This window comes from Jaculus jaculus, chromosome X, assembly GCF_020740685.1.
Source record: "Jaculus jaculus isolate mJacJac1 chromosome X, mJacJac1.mat.Y.cur, whole genome shotgun sequence".
Classification (NCBI taxonomy): domain Eukaryota; kingdom Metazoa; phylum Chordata; class Mammalia; order Rodentia; family Dipodidae; genus Jaculus; species Jaculus jaculus.
The window spans coordinates 35,525,844-35,544,543 of record NC_059125.1 but is presented as its reverse complement, the minus strand read 5'-3'; positions in this window follow the sequence as shown (position 1 = coordinate 35,544,543).

Below are 18,700 nucleotides of genomic sequence, written 5' to 3'. Positions count from 1 at the left end.
CAAATAACCTGTTGTGATGCCCACACAAGTGCAATAGTGACACACAGCCATGCTTGTGATTTGGCTAACTGATCCCCTCAGTGGTACAGGACCCATAGCTGTAGCTGGGAAACAAGTCAGAACCATATCCAAACATAAGTCCACTGTCCAATATCAAGCTACCATCAATCATTTGCTACAAGTAGGCCTACACCTATTAAACTCTCTATAAAAAAAGTAAGGGTTATCTCATTTGTCCTGGTGCTAACTTACTCTCCATTGGAGAATCTGTTTCTCTTTTTCAGATAGATGCTGATCCTAAGGAGAGAGCCACCCCATCATACCTCAAAAGGGCCCCAGCTGAAGCTAAGGAAAATTGGCGAAACAAGCAAGGGTGCTGTTTTCCTGATGAACCGGATACCAGCACAGGGTGAAGGAGAGCAACACAGAGAAAAATCAACTCCTACCAAATCAGAGAACCAGAGACTCAGAGGCCCCCAACACCTCATCACTGAAGCAGACCAAAAATGAACCCAACATGGCTCAGGGAAATTTTGCAGAAAAGGGGGCAGGAAGAATGTCAGAGCCACACGTTGGGTCATGATATGCAGAGACATTTATCTTACCCATAACTGTGGGCTAACTCCACAATGCACAACCCATATACCTCAACAAGGAGGGGCCAGTGGGGAGTGGTAGGACATGGATGAGCCCAATAATGGTACCAAACTACCTGTATTTGCTGAATACAAAACTAATTTTAAAAAAAGATGAACAAAAAAAAAAAACTAAGAAATTGCAAGGTAAGCTATGAGGACCTGTAAATGATTTTTATTTATTTATTTATTTATTGTTTCCCGGGATGACCTGGGTATTTATATGTAGCTTAAGCTGGCTTGATGCTCTCGATTCTCTTGTTTCAGCCTTCTGAGTGGTAGGATCACAAGTATGCACCACCTTTGCTGGTTTAGAAATGTAACTTTAAAATATGATAAAAGAATTAAAAATGTGAAGAAAGCTGGGAGTCTCAAGAGCAAAGAATAAATAGTTATGGACAGTTGCCTTAGGAAAATCCAGGAAATAAGGAATTAAGGAAAAAAGAATTTTAATTATCAGTTTAAAGTATTTCAGAGTTCCAGGGGGGAGAGTTATGATTAGCAAAACTGTGGCTATAATTGACAGTTTAACGGAATTTAGGAGATGAATCGAAGGATAATATGGAAGGAATATGTATGTTTGTAAGGTAGCAAGGTTGTAAAACACATAATTGTTCATTTACCCAAACAAACAAACTGTGTTTTAGAGGAAGCGATTGCAAAAGTAAGAAGGAAGCCCAGGGTCATGAAAGCACTAGCCCTGAAGTTATCCATGCATTTCAGAGTGCAGGATGGTTGTGATAGCCTTTAAAGGGAATGCATATGTGGCAGTGAGGGAAAGAAAGAATGTGAGAATAAAAGCATTTGTTGAGATTATGTTCTGAATATGTGTGAGAGAAATTGTCCACCACAAGTGAAAGACTTAAGATCAATATTGCACTGATGCCCTTTCCTCCCAACCAACCTCATAATTAGTTATGTAGATGTAGTTAATTTTTTTTTTTTACAAAAATTACATTTCAGGGCTGGAGAGATGGCTTAGCAGTTAAGTGCTTGCCTGTGAAGCCTAAGCACCCCGGTTCAAGGCTCAGTTCCCCAGGTCCCACGTTAGCCAGATGCACAAGGGGGCGCACGTGTCTGGAGTTCTTTTGCAGTGGCTAGAAGCCCTGGCACGCCCATTCTCTCTCTCCCCCTCTATCTGTCTTTCTGTCTATGCCTGTCACTCTCAAATAAATAAATAAAAAATGAACAAAACAATTTTTTAAAAACTACATTTCAGTATGCAGTCTATCACTTTTGTAATTTACAAAGATGTACTTTCAGTAATGAAATGTGAAGGTGTCAGCAGGTTTTTTTTGCAAAATTAGTTTTCTAAATAATAATGAATATTTATCTCCCATGATAATATTCCCAATATTCCCCAGATATCTTGCTATACTGATTTGTCTTAAATAAATACTATTTTATTTTATTAATTTTTTTAAATGACATTTTTTTTTGCAGGGAGAGAGAGAGAGAGACAGAGAGGAGGGACAGAAAGAGAGAATGGGCACACCAGGCCCTCCAGCCACTGCAAAGAAACTCCAGATACATGAGACACTATGCATCTGGCTTTACATGGGTACTGGGGAATCAAACCCAGGTCATTAGTTAATTCAGACAAGCACCTTAACTGCTGAGCCATCTCTCCAGCCTTGGGTATCATTTTAAGGGAAATTTTGTTGTATTAACTCATACTATTTTTTACAGACTATCATCACTTTTCTTATTGGCTCAGTTGCTAAAAATTTCTCTAAATAATTTGGTGGACAGAATGTGAATATGTGGTGTGAGAAATGAGCAATGTTTTCACAAAGTGTATATTTTAGTGGATGAATTATATCATTTTAGACTATTCAAGTATCTGGAACTTTGATTTGTACCTAAATCATTATTTCATTCAAGTAGATAAGAAAACATTTGGAAATAATCCAAATTAATTTTATTAAATCCTAGTTATGATCATTAAGAGTTATGTGAAAATAACTTATTTTATAACTTACCACAGTACAAAAGCAAATTTACAGAATGTCTTTCCCCCTTCTGTTTTCAATTATTCTCAGCATAGTATTCTATTTATGCATATTTGATTCTCCAGCTTGTGTACCCTTTGTTTTTGTAACAAATAATCAGTTTAAAAAAAGTGGCTAGGGGAAAGAAAGATACATCTATAGATTATAATTTTTCAATTGTTTGGTTATAGGCTTCTTTAGTTTATTTGACACAGCACTGAGAAAAACTTCCACACTAGTTTGATCAGAAAGTATCATGGCAGCAAGGATATAAAAACCTGAGATTTTTCTTCTAGAGTTATGATTTAGATTGTTGTCAGAGCAAAAAAGTGAATTCTCCAGGAGGCTTATAACACAACACACAGAACAAAGTTTAAACTCTGAAAAGCTAAACTACACAGAATCCCATAAGAGGAAGCATGACAGAAGAATCAATTTATTCTAAACATCTGTTTATATTGAACTTGACTACTGTAAAATCCTAAAACAAAACAGAGCAAGAATATGCTTTCAAGTCTGAAATGAAAAAGGGCTATCATTTGCAAATTGTGAGTATTTATAATGTTCTCTAGTGAGGTCACTGAAGTATACAAGTTTCATAAAAATGTAGTTCTTGTACTTGATCATAAGAGAATTCTGATGAACAGGTGATAATCAATTGAAAACTTGAATTGTGGAAAGAGTACTCTGAATTAAAAAAAAAAAAAAAAAAACCTATGAGGTCCAAACTGAAACAGTTATTCTGATGCTGTTATAGTAAGCAATGTATTTAATATTAGACATGTGTATTATTTTTTTCTGGATACAATGTGATAGTAAATAAAATAAAAATTCATTTACTCAATTATACAGAGCACAATTCAGGTTCTCAGTAGCATTCATGGGTAGTAGCTACTCTTTTTGACATATAGGACATTTTCAAAACTGCAAAATGTTTTATTTTATTTTATTTTATTAGTTTTCTTTTCAGTAAATACAGGCAGTTTGGTACCATTATTTAGGCTCATCTGTGATCTACTCCCTCCCATTAGATCCTCCTTGTTAATGAAAATGGGTCGTGCATTGTGGAGTTAGCCCCCAGTTATTAGTATGATAAATGTCTCTGTAAATCATGACCCAACATGTAACTCTGACATTCTTTCCGCCCCCTCTTCCGCAAGATTTCCCTGAGCCATGTTGGGTTCATTTTTGGTCTGCTTCAGTGCTGAGGTGTTGGGGGCCTCTGAGGCTCTGGCTCTCTGATTTGGTAGGAGTTGATTTTTCTCTGCGTTGATCTCCTTCCCCTTTGTGCTGGTATCCGGTTAACAGGAAAACATCCCCCTTGCTTATTTCGCCAGTTGTCCTTAGTTTCAGTTGGGCCCCTTTTGAGGTATGTTGGGGCATCTCTCTTCTTAGGATCTGCATCTATCTGGAAAAGAGAAGCAGATTTTCCAACGGAGAGTAAGTTAGCACCCGGAAAATTGAGATAACACTTACTTTTTTGATAGACAGTATGATAGGTTTAGGCCCTCTTATACCCCGTGATTGATGGTAGCTTGATATTGTAGAGTGGGCTTGTGTTTGGGTATGGTTCTGACTTGTTTCCCAGCTCCAGCTATGGGTCTAGTACCACTGAGTGGATCAGTTAGCCAAATCAAGAGCAATTGATTCCTCACCATGGCTGTGTACCACTATTGCACTTGTGTGGGCATCACATCCGGTTATTTGTTGCTAATTAGGTTAAACAATGCGTTGCTTGGACACATCTTGGTCATTTCCCCCAGTCGCCTATGTAGCGCCTTCTGGCACTAGACACGCTGACTGTCTGGAGACAGTATAGCATTGTTCCAGAATCTGCTTCTCATATAGATTAACTAACTTTCTTACTCTTAACTATATGATTACTGAAATACTGAGAGCTCATGTCATTTTCAAATTTTAATACTAAAATTATGAAAAACATTTGGTAATATTTTAATAATCTAGGGATATATTATTTAAAATCATTAAAACAGGCCATTGTCAATTAGAAATTATCAATTTATTGAATAGTATTTGTTTGCATTTTAGTATAAATCATACCCCTTTAAGACTAGAAAATGCAAGCCATTACTAGTGTAAGCCTATAATCCCAGAATTTGGTATACTAAGGCAGGAAGATTGCTGTGAGTTTGAGGACAGCTTTGGCTACATAGCAAAATGGTGTCTCAAAATGTGTTACAAAATACAAACATATGTTATTAGGTATTAAAAAATCATTGTTAATAGCAGGATTTTGAACTTAGTGGGAGCTAATGAATATTATCTTGAGCAAAGGAATTAATTACAGCACTAGTTTATTTGAAATAATATTGCACATAATTATTTCAATTAATCACAGCACTGGTTTATTTGAAATAATATTTCACATGATTGTTTCCATGAAAACATTCCTAGTGTGACTGCTGAAAGAGCTATTCAAGACGGGAACACAAAAAGGTTTTTGGTTTTGTTTTTTTTTTTTTGTGCAGTGGGTTCAGATTTCTATAAGAATGTGATTTTAATTTTATTAGTTGATTTTACTTTTATTTATCTAAAAATTTGATTTTTGGTCCAAACAAGAAATGACATTAGAATGTTAGTATCTCATCTCTCAAGTTCAACATTGAGTTTAGCCCCAAATTGCTCTTGACTGGCTGTGTCACAGGAAACAAAGCATGATTTGAATTATGTCTACAGGAGTTTCTCAGGTTAACAGAGAAAACAGCACTCATTTAATCTACCATTTCCTCTATCATGTTTCCTGGGCCCTGGAAAGAGTGATACAGATGAATCCTGCAGTGCTAGAAATTCACCTTTTTCTTGTCATTCTGATGGGTTGTGAATCTCCCTGGCATTTGCCATTGTCTGTAAAGAGCAGTTTCTCTAGACAAAAATGACAGCAGCATTGATTAAAGGGAATAAACACACATTTAGAAGACTTTTTGATGGACATAACCTCTCCATTTAGGCAATGAACAGAGGAAGATTCCTTCTAAGGTCTATGACCAACCATAAGCTTCTATCTTGGTTCTTAGTGCCAGGCATGAATTCCTCCTATTAAGCAATCAATGATTGATTGATTACCTCTATAACTTATGTACCACTAATGCTCCAGTGGGTACATTTTGCCTAGTTGGTTGGTTTTTCGGCTTGTAGGATGCCCTGCTTGTTCATACTTTTAGTGGCTTTTTCTTATTAAGTAGAAACTTTGTATTTTTTATTTTTAAATTTAATTTTTTATTAAGTAGAAAGACAATATATATTGGTACCATCATTTCCCTCCTCCCTGCCTCCACTCCACTGAGGGCCATCCTTAGTGGGATTTCTGGCATTCACCATGTAGTTGTAGGTTATGATTTGTGAGACCAGAAGTCTGTCATTGTAGGATACAGTATGTCTCTTGGTATTCCTTCCCATCCTATTGCTCTGACATTCTTTCTTCCCCCTCTTCCACAAACTTCCCTGACCCTTGACAGGTATGCTTTAATTCTATTTTAGTGTTGAGTTCTCAGCAGCTTCTGGATTTCTGCTTTTGTGCATTTTGAGTATTCTTGGGGTCTGTCTGCATCACCTTGGCCCAGGTTATCAGGCTCTCTGTGGAAACAGCACTTTTGCTTGTCTTGCCAGTTCCTCTGTGGTTTCACCTGGGACCTGGCTGCTTTGTGAGAAGGGTTCATATCCTGTGAGGAAGTCAGCTATCTATTATTATCTTGTTGGTAGATATGATTGTCCTTAGTTCTCGCTGTTTTCTGAAAAAGAAAAATAGATTTTCCAATGGAGAGTGAGATCAGAATAGGTTAAAGTGGATAAGAATTGTTAAGTCAGAGAGATTTTGATGGGTGCACCTTCAGATTTGGATAAAAGCTAGTGGGAGCTTCTCATTATAGTCCACTATCATGGTCTCCTACCTTAGAGTTGATATATTTGGCCAGGACATTTATCACACAGGGACCAATCAAGAGTACTAGGAATACTGTTGGTAAGGACCCTATAAATGGTAGTAGGTATGGCATCTATCTATTCAGTCCTGCCCAAAGGAAGGAGATCTTACTTAGGTCCTCCTTTATCCTTTGTAGATTCTCTTGTAATTGCCTGATTTTTTTCTTTTACTATGCCTGATCTTTTTGCATAAAAGCAACAATCATTCTTTAGAAAAAGACATATGCCCCCTTTTTTAGCTGTCAAGAGGTTTAGTCCTCTTCGATTTTGGAGAACCAATCAGCTACAGTCTAGCTGAACCTGTAAATCTAAGACTGTATCTGATACATGTTGGATATTATCAATCATCTTGGTAGACAGTTGTTTACATTAATGGAGAGAAGTTCCAATGCTGGCTGCTCCTGCACCAATGCTGGCTGTTATTCCCAATCCTATCAACAGGGGGAAGAGATGTACCACTCATTTCTTTCATTCTAGGGTGTAGCCAACAAGGGAGATGGGGAGGCTTTGGTTTCCGGGAGCAATTTATACTTCTGGCAACATTAGTACCAATATGCATATACCTGTCCAGTTTTGAGGAAGAATGCTATAAGCTGTATTTCCACACAGGAAGGTAGTGCCATTTTTAGGTGGGCAGAGAGGGGCATTCTCTTTGATGGCAGAAATGTTTTCACATAGAGCTCACTATACCATTCCCACTTGTTTTGTACCATTTTGGTGTAGGCAGGGTACTGGGGATCTCCCAGGAGTGACAGAGGAAGAGGGGAACACTTGGGACATCCAGTTGGGAAGGGAAGAGAGTTCCATCCATAAGCCAGAGGGGTGGTTGAGGCCCATTGGGGGCCCATTCTTAGACACATCCAATGATCTTTAACTAGCCTGGGGTTTGTTTGATTAAGGAGGGTCTCTAATAACAGTTGAATACTTGGGCCCAGCTGTAGGGACCCTTTAGGTTCTGGCATATGTAGGAGATTAGGCTGGGGTAACTGCTGGCTTGACAGTAGTTGCTGTGTGATCTTTTTTTGCAAACTGCTTTTTGTTTTCCATTTCAGTATGGTCTTGTACCCCTCCCCCATCTGATAGTCCAGTGGGTGTATATAGTGCCAGCAGATAATTTTTCCCTGGTCAGGACATATGTAACCTGCATGACTTCCCAGACCTATTCCTTACCAATATCTGGCACCATTGTAAGTACACAAAGTAGCTGACTCATAACAGTTTGCTTGGAGATAGGTTAGGCATGAGAAAACATTATTTTCTGTACATTTAGTGCAAGGCAGGGGCAACCCAGGATTAGAAGCAGAAAGGGTTATGTGCCATTTCCAGCATATAACTTCTAATTACCCCTGGATATCAGTCAGAGGTCTCTTGTAAGAGATTCACAGCATAGTACACCTGGGAGTAAGCCATGCATTCCTTTCTGTATATCCAGCATTTCTGGGGGATGAAGTTAAAAGGGGCAGTTAAAAAGGACTGATCAAGGGCTGGAGAGATGGCTTAGCGGTTAAGCGCTTGCCTGTGAAGCCTAAGGACCCCGGTTCGAGGCTCGGTTCCCCAGGTCCCACGTTAGCCAGATGCACAAGGGGGTGCACGCGTCTGGAGTTCGTTTGCAGAGGCTGGAAGCCCTGGCGCGCCCATTCTCTCTCTCTATCTGTCTTTCTCTCTGTGCCTGTCGCTCTCAAATAAATACAAAATAAATTTAAAAAAATTAAAAAAAAAAAAGGACTGATCAAGCAGTCTTTATAGATATCTCATGAGATTATGGGTGTCACCCACAGGAAGAGTAGACTTAATGCCTTAATAGTCTTATCCTTAGAGGATCTCTGGGTTTCCTATCCATGGTCCATCTCTCTGGGGCGGTGCTGTCACTCTCTGGATTGATGGCTGGTTTGGCCTGGGAGTGGTGGATCCAGGTCTGAACACCATCCACCTTAAATGGCAGTTGGAATTGTCAGGATAACCAGGGTATGATCCTTTCCAGCGGGGCTCTAGGGTCTCAGTCTGATGTCTCTTTATCCACACTCTTTGGAAAGAATGTGGATAAGGTGGGGGAGATTGGGAATCAGCTCACATGGATGGTGGATGAAGCTACTGCTACCTGGATCAGCTACAGAGCTTGGACAGACTGAAGTAGCTTCTGTTTAGAGATTTCAACAATTGTTTCCTGACCCATTCAGGATAAAATAGGTGGGGCCCTTCCAAGCAGAATTTCAAACAGGGTTAAATCTCTTACATAAGGGGTGCATCCAGCTCTCAATAGAGTGAAGGGAAAATCCCCACCCATCCTTGGCTGTTCTCTAGGGTTAATTTGGTCAGAATCTCCTTCAAAGTCCAACTAATCCTCTTGATTTGGCTTGAACTCTGAGGGTGATAAGTACAATGTAATTTACAACTTATTCCCACAGCAGTAGAAATACCTTTTGTGATGTTTGAAACAAAAGCTGCCCCATTATCTGACTCTATAGTCAGTGGTAGCCCAAATCTAGGCACTATCAAATTTGAAAGATTCTTGGCTGTGATTTCAGCCATTTCTATCTTTGTGGGGTAAACTTCCACCCACCCTGAGAAAGTATCCATGAAAATGAGTAGGTACCTGCATCCATCTTGTCCTGACTTGACTACTGTAAAATCTGCTTCCCAACATATACCTGGTCCTGGTCCTCATTCCCTAATTCCTGGAGGTGGCTCCTTATCAGAGGAAGCATTGATCTGTTGGCAGGCTTGGCACCTGGAAAAAAATCTCTCACACCATCTGGTTCATTCATTCCTGGGAAGAAGAATCTTTTTGTTTGTTTGTTTGTCTGTTTGTTTGTTTGTTTGTTTGTTTGTTTTTCAAGGTAGGGTCTCACTCTAGCCCAGGCTGACCTGGAATTCACTATGGTGTCTCAGGGTGGCCTCAAACTCACGGCAATCCTCTTACCTCTGCCTCCCAAGTACTGGGATTAAAGGCGTGTGCCACCACACCCAGCAAAAGAATCTTTTTCATATCAGCTCAGTCAGTCTCATTTTCCCCAAATGGGTTCCTTCATGGAGTTGATGTGCCAAGTGTTTCCTAATGCTTGTGGGAATACTATCTGCCCATCAGTTAGTTTAAGGCACCCTGGGGGGTGTCTTCTGTATTCAGTTTCTCAGTTGTCATTAAATTATCTTCTGAATATTGAGGCTTGTCAGGCAGGATGGATTCTGGGACAGTGTGTAAGCACTATGTCATTTATAGAGCAGCCTCTTTGGCTGCTATGTCAACCATTTTGTTTCCAATTGCCTCTAGTGAATCTCATGATGTCTGGGACAGTGAATGATAGCCACTTGCTTTGGAGCCCAGACTGCACCCAATAGTTCTAGGATTTTTGTCTTATTTGTAATATAGTTACCTACTGCTGTCAAAAGGCCTCTTTCTCGGTAGATGGTTTTGTACCCATGAGAGGTAGCAAAAGCATACCTACTGTTAGTGTACACATTTATGATATTTCCCTTTCCCATTTTAAGGACTTCAGTGAGTGCAATGAGTTCAGCCTTTAGAGCTGATGTCTTTGGAGGAAGAGTTCCTGCCCAGAGGATGTGTTCCACAATCACTACACCTGCCCCATAGCTGGTGCCATCTGAGAACATTACTAGGACTATATGTGTCCAGGGGATATCTGTTAAGTCTGGTCATAGCCCCTGGAACATGTTGGTGATCTCCAAGTAGTTGTGTTGGATAGTAGCATCACCTGTTTCTGGCAGCAGAGTGGCTGTGTTCAGGGCCACAGTATGATGGAACTTGATCCTTGGCTGATTTAGGAGCAAAGCTTGATAATGAGTTATTCTGGAATTGGTCATCCATCTGCCCACAGTGCTTCATAAAAGAGTTTATACCACATGCAAATCATAGGGACTCAACAAATTTTGCCCCAGGGTCAGTTTATCAGCTTCCTTTGTTAGCAGGGCTGTGGCTGCTATAGCCCTTAGGCATGCTGGCCATACAGCCTCCACAGGAACTAATCTCTTAGCTAGGTAGGTAACAGGTGATTGATTTCAGAGACCATTTTTTTTGTGTTAGGACCCCTTCCCCCGGCAACACACTCTAATCCACAAACAAGTGGAACTGTTTGGTAGTGTCAGGCAGGGCCAATGATGGTGCTGAGATCAGTGCCTGTCTCAGTTTTTGGAAGACTTGTTCTTCCACTGGAGACCAGTTAAAGTCATTTACAGTACCTCAGGTGGCTAGGTATAGAGGCTTGACCAGTTCAGCAAACCGGGGTATCCAGAGCCTACAATATCCTACATCCCCAAGGAATTCTTGTATTTGCCTCTTTGTCTTAGGGGACTGCAATCTGGGTAATGCCTGTATTCTGCATGGAAAATGTAGTTTCTTGGCTTCCTGCAGTTCATACCCCAGGTATGTTGCCTTAAGGGTGCAAAGTTGAACCTTTTCATGTAGACCCTATATCCCAGATATTGCAGTGTCTCTAATAGTTGTTCTGTCTCTTTGAGGCAATCTTCCTCTGTTTTTGCTGCGTGGAGGAAGGTATCATCATACTACAGGAGGATCACATTTGCAACAGTAAACCTGAAAACTTGCAAGTCCCGGTGGAGTACTTTGTTGAATAAGATTGAAGAGTTTTTAAGCCCTTGTGGCAGCCTAGTCCATGTCAATTGGTCACTGTTCCTTTTATCTATATCTACCCATTCAAAAGAAAATATCAGTTGGCTTGATTTTTCAAAGGGAATGCCAAAGAAAGCATCCTTCCAATCCAGTACAGTATATACCTGTTTTTCAGGGGAAAGTGAACTCAAGAGAATGTATGGATTTGGGCCTATTGGTCTTGTACTCTCCTGTGTACATCCCAGAGATCCTGAACTACCAGTAATCATTGGTCATTGGCAATATACATATACATATACATACATACATACATATATATATATATATATATATATATATATATATATATATATTTTTTTTTTTTTTTTTGAGGTAGGGTCTCACTCTAGCCCTGGCTGACATGAAATTCACTATTAGTCTCAGGGTGGCCTTGAACTCTCTGTGATCTTCCTACCTCTGCCTCCCGAGTGCTGGGATTAAAGGCATGTGCGACCACGCCCAGTTCTTGCCTTTTGGACAGGCAACAGTGAAGTATTCCAGGGTGAGTGGCAGGGGACCAGTATGCCAGCTTCAAGTAGCCTATTAATATGGATCTTAATACCCTGTTTTGCCTCCAGTGTCATAGGGTATTGCTTTACCTTGGCAGGCATGGCATTACTTTTTAGTTCCACTATGACAGGGGGTTGGTGAGCTGCCAATCCTGGTGGGTTTGTTTCAGCCCAAACAAGAGGACATTTCTGTTATAAGATATCCAATAAATCAAATGTCCCCTCCAGTTGAGGGTTGCTTAGTAAAATATATTCTTCTCCTAAAGAGACAGTCACTAGAATTTTGTTCATAACGTTAAGATTTTTCAAGGCTAATCTAATTTCATCTTTTTCAAAATGTATTTTCTGCCCTTAATTTGTGTAGCAAATCATGTCCAATAGGGTATATGGGAACTCAGACATGACTAAGAATGAGGGAGTCACTGTACCCTTTCCCAAATCTACAGTCATTTTAGTGGTACAGGAACAAACCTGTGAGCCCATAGCCCTTTGAATTACCATGTGCTTCTTACTCAGAGGACCATCTGCTTGGATAAAAACTGAATAACTGGTGCCAGTATCAACCAGGAAATTGACAGGAGTACCCCCTACTTTTAGTGTTCTGGGCATCGGGGGGCCAGTGGAGCCTGGACCACATCAGTCTGTGTCTACCTGAAGCATGTATGTGGCTTTCTTTCTCTGGTTTGGACATTCATTTTTTTCCAATGGCCTGCCTCCTTGAAATAGATATACTGGATTTTTCTTAAAAATGGGCTTCCCCTTTATGTCTATCTTTTTTGTCTTCTGTTTCTCCCCTGTGAATCCTGTCCACTGAAGTTTTTCTCCCTGGAAGGTAACCAGCATGACTCTAGCTATTTTCTTTGTCTGTTTCTTCTTTGGACTGTCACTGTTATTGCAAACCGTTGCAACAATCTCTATCAATTCCGACAATAACTTGCCTTCAAAACCTTCTATCTTTTGAATTTTCCTTCTGATGTCTGGTGCTGACTGTGAAATAAAGGCTATGTTAATAGCACTCCAGTTTTCAGGGGTCTCTGAGTCAATCCGATAAGCCTCTTGGAGGTGTTCCAGAAAAGCAGAGGGTGACTCATTTGGGCCCTGAGTTATCTCATTTAGACAAATTTTTAGGGTGCTTCCCAGAAGCCTGGAACCCCCCTAACAGTCTGGTAAAAGAAGTTAAGAGACTCCATACCTTCCTCAGAGTCCAAGTTTGGGCTGGTGGAGGAAAAAACATGTTCTATTAGCTGAAGCACGTCTGTGGGTCTCCCATCAAGCCAAAGAACTATTTTTCGTGCATCTCTATGGATCCTCTCTCTCTCTTCAGTGCTTAAAAGTGCCTGCAGAAGGCATTCACAATCTTCCCATGTGGGCTGATACATATAAAAGACAGTTTCTAATAAGATTAGTCCCTGTGGTTTTTCTGAAAAAGGATTCTGATTTTTCCAGTAATAAAGATCACTAGTAGAGAAGGGGACATACATCATGAAGGGATGAGCATCTCTTTCCCCTGGAGAGGTCCCCACAAGGTAAAGACTTTAAAGGAAATATTGCTCGGATTGGAGAAGAATGTAAGCTAGCCTCCAAAGGGCACTCCTGTGGCTGGTGTGGCACCAGATGCTGTCCATTTTGGGTCACTGTTGATAGGAAGACCGGCTCTGAGTATGACATGGGCTAGGAAGGGCTTCTAAGGGCATATCCTTAGGTTTGGTGGTTGGGTCCTCTATTTCCCCTGTAACATAGGGTGGAGGCATTTCTTTTTCTAGAGTTTTTGGCAATACTGGTGGAGAGGAGGGAGGCATCTTTGCTGCCTTTGACCCAATAATAGATTCATTAGAAGGAGAGGCAGGTTTGTTGCTTTAATCCATGAGAGAGACTCCTTTACCAAGAGTCTCCAAGCTATGAGGTAGGGGAACCTGGCCTGGGTGCCCTGGTTTTTCAAAGATGACATTTTGTACCCTGTCAATAAGTGGAAGATCAAAGGTTTCCTCTGAGGGCCAGACAACCTGAATAGCTGGCCACTCTAGGGTGCAAAAAGTGGTTAGTTTTCCAGTAAGTACCCAGTCTCCAAACTTGGGTGCCTTCTTCTGAAACTCTTAAAAAATGTTTTTAATTAGTTCTAGAGGTGTTTTCCAAGTTGACACCTTTTGGCCCATTTCTTCCAAGACCAGCAATAACACAACAATTAGACAAGCCACAACACAAAACAGAAAAAAGACTTTTGATCTGGTGGACACCAAGGACTATGAGCAGGCACATGCCTCTCAGAACAAGATTCCAGGTCATGCAGAGTAAACCAGCTGAATAGAGCAGGTAGTCTCCTGCTGACTAGGAAATTAGTGTTGTGTCCAGGTTTCCATGAGTCTCAAAAATGTGCACAACCAGAAACAGAAACAAAATTTTCCTCCAGAGGGCCTACCTGTGTCTCCGTAAAGATGATGGAGGCTCTAAAGACTCTGTCTTCTTCAGTCACAGAAGATGTATAGGTGTTAAGGTCCTGGAAACCTTGTCAATGCCAGTCCTTATCAGTGCCTACTTAGGCAAAAGTGAAAATCACTTCATCAGCTGCCCATATGGGCTCAGCCCTCAGTGCTTCACTGTATGTTTCTCAGGACCTAAGTTTGGTTTTAAAAATGCAGGAGTGAATCAGGCTGAGCATCCCTGGCAGATCCTGGATAGGCCCCATATTGTAATGGGTCTGTGGCCATTCAGAGATTCACTAGTCCAGCACGAATATTAGTAAAATTTACAGGCATTTATTTCTGGCCGGAACTACACTTCAAGCCAGGAACTCAAGAGTGCAGCTTCCAGTTACATCTGGTCAGAGGTTATAAGGACAAAATGCTATACAAATCTATGTGACAATAGTGATGAGCCTAGTTACAAAGGTGAAGGGGAAAAAAAGAAAAGGTTAGCAGTTATCTCATTCCAGCATATTGTCTGATATTCTGCATAGCAAAGGTAACATTTGAAAGATACCACATCCTGCATTCCACAGGTAACATTTGAAAAGCACTACATCCTGCATACCAAATATAACATTTCTCTATAACTTTTCCTTATCCATCAAATTTCCTAATTCCTTATTCCATCATAATCAATACTAATTTCCACAGTGTCTATACAAGCTTGCACCTCTTTCCCCACATTCTCACTAGCACTTTTGTCATTTGATTTTTTTTTTGTTTTGTTTTTCGAGGTAGGGTCTCACTCTGGCTCAGGCTGACCTGGTATTAACACTGTAGTCTCAGGGTGGCCTCAAACTCTCGGAGATCCTCCTACCTCTGCCTCCCGAGTGCTGGGATTAAAGGCGTGCGCCACCACGCCCGGCTTCATTTGATTTTTTTTTTTTTTTTTTGCTGGGAAATATCTTTATTTGTCCTCTGGGAGACCTTTTTTTTAATTTAATTTATTAGTTTTCATTTCAGTGAATACAGGCAGTTTGGTACCATTATTTAGGCTCATCTGTGATCTACCCCCTCCCATTAGACCCTCCTTGTTAATGAAAATGGGTTGTACATTGTGGAGTTAGCCCCCAGTTATTAGTATGATATGTCTCTGCAAATCATGACCCAACATGTAACTCTGACATTCTTTCCGCCCCCTCTTCCGCAAGATTTCCCTGAGCCATGTTGGGTTCATTTTTGGTCTGCTTCAGTGCTGAGGTGTTGGGGGCCTCTGAGGCTTTGGCTCTCTGATTTGGTAGGAGTTGATATTTCTCTGCGTTGATCTCCTACCCCTTTGTGCTGGTATCCAGTTCACAGGAAAACATCACCCTTGCTTATTTCGCCAGTTGTCCTTAGTTTCAGTTGGGCCCCTTTTGAAGTAGGTTGGGGCAGCTCTCTTCTTAGGATCTGCATCTATCTGGAAAAGAGAAGCAGATTCTCCAACGGAGAGTAAGTTAGCACCCAGAAAATTGAGATAACACTTACTTTTTTGATAGACAGTTTGATAGGTGTAGGCCCTCTTATACCCCGTGATTGATGGTAGTTTGATATTGTAGAGTGGGCTTGTGTTTGGGTATGGTTCTGACTTGTTTCCCAGCTCCAGCTAAGGGTCTAGTACCACTGAGTGGATCAGTTAGCCAAATCAAGAGCAATTGATTCCTCACTATGGCTGTGTACCACTATTGCACTTGTGTGGGCATCACATCCATTTATTTGTTGCTAATTAGGTTAAACAATGTGTTGCTTGGACAGATCTTGGTCATTTCCCCCAGTCGCCTATGTAGCGCCTTCTGGCACTAGACACGCTGACTGTCTGGGGACTGACTCTCTCCTGGCTTCCAGCCATGTCATTCCATTTTACGCGTCAGCTGTGTATGGAGTCATCAGCAATAGGGTCTTATCACTGGCCTTTGGTGAGTCATCAAGTACTCTGACAGAAGTCTGTCATTGTTTTGGGAAACCTTGTAGGTTTCTCTGATCAAAAGATCATTGTGGATGGTAGGGCCAAGCTGGAAGTGGGGGTTACAGGTCAGTGTCCACTGAGAAATTGAGGAAAAAGATAACTAATATACAAGAGTTAGAGAGGAGAGAGATAGAGGGGAGAGGGGGAGAGGGAGGGAAGATGTAGGAGATTTAGGTCAGTCTTGATCCTACGCTCTCCAGTGTCTTGTGGTTCAGGTGTTTCCTGTAAGGGTCTAGTGAAGGTTCAGCCATTTGGTAGTCTTTTAGGAAGTAGAATTTTATGGTACCATTGCCGTTTGGGTCCGGATTACTGTTTTCCACCCTTTGATTCCCTCCCCGCCCTCCCATCCATCTTATTGTCTAGTCCATGAGGTGCTTGCTGGGTATGTAAGGCATCTTGGGCAGATTCAGGTTAGGTGTTGCAGATGAGTGAGACTATGTGTCGATTTTTTTTCTGTGATTGGGTAAGTTCGCTGAGAATGATCTGTTCCAGGTTCAACCATTTTTCCTCAAATTTCATTATGTCTTTTTTTCTTACTGCTGTATAGAATTCCATTGTGTAGATATACCACATCTTTGTTATCCATTCTTCTAATGATGGACATCTGGGTTGATTCCAGCTTTTAGCTATTACAAATTGAGCTGCTACAAACATGGTTGAGCAGATCTCTCTGGCTTTTGGTTTGAAGGTTTTAGGGTACATACCCAGCAATGGTATAACTGGGTCTGTTGGTATTTCTAAAGTCAGCTTTGTCAGGAGTCTCCATATTGCTTTCCAAAGTGGTTGTACCATCCTGCATTCCCACCAACAGTGAATGAGTGTCCCTGCTTCTCCACATCCTCGCCAGCATTTATTTTCATTTGACCTTTTGATGTTGGCCATCCTTATTGGGGTAAGGTGGAATCTCATAGTTGTTTTAATTTGCATTTCTCTGATGATTAGGGATGATGAACATTTTCGTAGGTGTGTGTTTGCCATTTGTATCTCTTCCTCTGTGAATTGCCTGTTTAACTCTGTGCCCCATTTTCTGAGTGGGGTATTTGTCTTCTTATTGTTTAGACTTTTGAGTTCTTTGTAAATTCTAGAGATAAGGCCTCTATCAGTTGGATAACCTGCAAATATTTTCTCCCATTCTGTGGGTATTCTATTGGCTTTGCTTATTATATGCTTGTCTGTAAAGAAACTCTTCAGCTTCATATGATCCCAATGGTTGCGTGACTGTTTAAGAACTTGAGCCACTGGGGTTTTATTCAGGAAGTCTTTTTCCATTCCTATATCATGGAAGGTAATTCCTAAATTTTCTTCCAGTAGTTTTCGAGTTTCTGGTCTTATGTTGAGGTCTTTGATCCATTTGGATTTGAGTGTTGTGCATGGTGAAATGTGTGGATCAAGTTTTAGTTTCCTGCATGTGGTTATCCAGTTTGTCCAGCACCATTTGTTGAAGATGCTATATTTTTTCCAGTCTATATTGTTTGGGCCTTTGTCGAATATCAAGTAACTATAGTTGCTTGGCCCAAAATCCGGTTCCTCAAGTCTATTCCATTGGTCTATACTCCAGTTTTTATGCCAGTACCATGCTGTTTTTATTACTATGGCTTTGTAGTATAACTTTATATCGGGTATGGTGATGCCACCAGAGGTATTTCTTTTGCTGAGGATATGTTTGGATATGCGAGGCCTTCTGCCTTTCCATATGAAATTTGAGATCATTTTTTCTATGTCTGTGAAGAACACTGTAGGGATTTTAATTGGAATTGCGTTAAATCTATATATTGCCTTTGGTAGGATTGTCATCTTCACAATGTTAATTCTGCCTATCCAGGACCATGGGAGGTCTTTCCATCTTTTCAAGTCCTCCTCAATTTCTTTTTTGAGAGTTTTTATATTTTCGTTGTATAGATCTTTTACTTCCTTGGTTAATGTTATTCCAAGGTATTTTTTTTTTTTTTTGTTGCTATTGAAAATGGGACTACGTCCTTTATTTCTTTTTCTGTGTCTTTGTCATTTGCATACAGAAATGCTTCCGATTTTTGTGCATTGATTTTGTATCCTGCTTCTTTGCTATAGGAGTTAATCTCCTTCAGGAGGTTTGGGATGGAGTCTCTCGGGTCTCTTACATATACAATCATGTCATCAGCGAATAGCGCTAACTTAACTTCTTCCTTTCCAAATTGTATCCCTTTTATTTCCTTCTCCTGCCTTATTGCTTGGGCTAGGACTTCCAGAACTATATTGAAAAGCAGAGGTGAGAGAGGACATCCCTGTCTTGTTCCTGATCTCAATGGGAATTCCTCCAGTCTCTCTCCATTAAGTATTTTTTGGGCCTTTGGAGCTTTGTATATTGCCTTTATTATGGTAAGATGTGAACTGGCCATGCCGATTCTCTCCAATGTTTTGATCATGAAGTGATGTTGTATCTTGTCAAAGGCCTTTTCTGCATCTATCGAAATGATCATGTGATTTTTATGTTTAAGCTTGTTTATGTGGTGTATTACATTGACAGATTTTCATATGTTGAACCACCCTTCTGTTCCTGGGATAAATCCCACTTGGTCAAGGTGGATAATGCTTTTGATGTGTTGTTGGATTCGGTTT